Source organism: Triticum dicoccoides, chromosome 3A, assembly GCF_002162155.2.
Source record: "Triticum dicoccoides isolate Atlit2015 ecotype Zavitan chromosome 3A, WEW_v2.0, whole genome shotgun sequence".
NCBI lineage: Eukaryota > Viridiplantae > Streptophyta > Magnoliopsida > Poales > Poaceae > Triticum > Triticum dicoccoides.
Genome location: NC_041384.1, coordinates 374,870,755 through 374,872,745, shown reverse-complemented (window position 1 = coordinate 374,872,745; position 1,991 = coordinate 374,870,755).

Sequence of the window (1,991 nt, the reverse complement as noted above, 5' to 3'; positions counted from 1 at the left end):
GGGGCGGCCGGGGGCTAGGGCGCGGGGCGGGAGGCGGCGGGAACGGCGGATCCGGCGGCGGGGAGTGTGGCGCAGAGGCGGGACGGCGGCGGCATTGAGGGGAGGCAGGGGGTTGGCCGGATTGGCGGCGGGCGACGGCCGGCGGCTTGGGAGGGAGGAAGCGGGAGGTTGGGGATGGGAAACTTCCCTCCCGCGCGACGGGGGAAGGGAGTGCGGGCTGCTGTCGAGTGCCCCCCTCCAACCCTCACTTCTACGGTTTGAAATTGGGTTTGAGGGTTGGACCCTTACTTTTTTGAGGGTTTGAGGGTTTAGGGGTTCTAGTCTTTGTGGTTTTTTTTGTTGCAACCCGCAAAAAGCGGTTATTTTTGAGGGTTTGAGGGTTTAGGGGTACTACTAGTAATGCTCTAAGTACTCTTCTTTGTCTTTTCTTTTTTTCAGAATTAAGAGCATGTTTGGGACTCCTCTACTCCTTAAAATTCAGTTTTTTTGAGAAATCTCGCTGACTTTATTGATTCATGACAATGTTCATAGGTACACGGCTTGGGTCATGAGAAGTGCCTAACCAAACATGTCTACCTATCTCTAGATTACAAGCAAATTTAACGAGATTATGAGCCTCGAAATTAAAATTCCTACGCTCAAACACAAAAGAGCAAGACGTAAAACTATCTTTGCAGTTCGTTATTTCATGTATAACAGCTGCATTGGGACCAGTTGTCCCTTCATTGATGTCCTGCACCACACCTTTGCAATTCGAGGCCACCCTGATATTCTGCTCGTGAAGATCTTCAGCCAAAGCTAGAGCCTCCCTGCACGCGTATGAAGGAAATATGCCCTAGAGGCAATAATAAAGTTATTATTTATTTCCTTATATCATCATAAATGTTTATTATTCATGCTAGAATTGTATTAACCGGAAACATAATACATGTGTGAATACATAGACAAACAGAGTGTCACTAGTATGCCTCTACTAGACTAGCTCGTTAATCAAAGATGGTTATGTTTCCTAACCATGGACAAAGAGTTGTTATTTGATTAACGGGATCACATCATTAGGTGAATGATCTGATTGACATGACCCATTCCATTAGCTTAGCACCCGATCATTTAGTATGTTGCTATTGCTTTCTTCATGACTTATACATGTTCCTATGACTATGAGATTATGCAACTCCCGTTTGCCAGAGGAACACTTTGTGTGCTACCAAACGTCACAACATAACTGGGTGATTATAAAGGAGCTCTACAGGTGTCTCCAAAGGTAGATGTTGGGTAGGCGTATTTCGAGATTAGGATTTATCACTCCGATTGTCGGAGAGGTATCTCTGGGCCCTCTCGGTAATGCACATCACATAAGCCTTGCAAGCATTGCAACTAATGAGTTAGTTGCAAGATGATGTATTACGGAACGAGTAAAGAGACTTGCCGGTAACGAGATTGAACTAGGTATTGAGATACCGACGATCGAATCTCGGGCAAGTAACATACCGATGACAAAGGGAACAACGTATGTTGTTATGCGGTCTGACCGATAAAGATCTTCGTAGAATATGTAGGAGCCAATATGAGCATCCAGGTCCCGCTATTGGTTATTGACCGGAGACGTGTCTCGGTCATGTCTACATTGTTCACGAACCCGTAGGGTCCGCATGCTTAAGGTTTCGATGACAGTTATATTATGGTTTTATGAGTTTCTGATGTACCGAAGTTAGTTCGGAGTCCCGGATGTGATCACGGACATGACGAGGAGTCTCGAAATGGTCGAGACATAAAGATTGATATATTGGACGGCTATATTCGGACACCGGAAGTGTTCCAAGTGATTTCGGAGAAAATCGGAGAGCCGGAGGGTTACCGGACCCCCCCCGGGAGAAGTAATGGGCCATATGGGCCTTAGTGGAGAGAGAGAGGGGCAGCCAGAGGTGGGCTGCGTGCCTCCTCCCCTGGTCCGAATTGGACTAGGAGAGGGGGGCGGCGCCCCCCCTTTC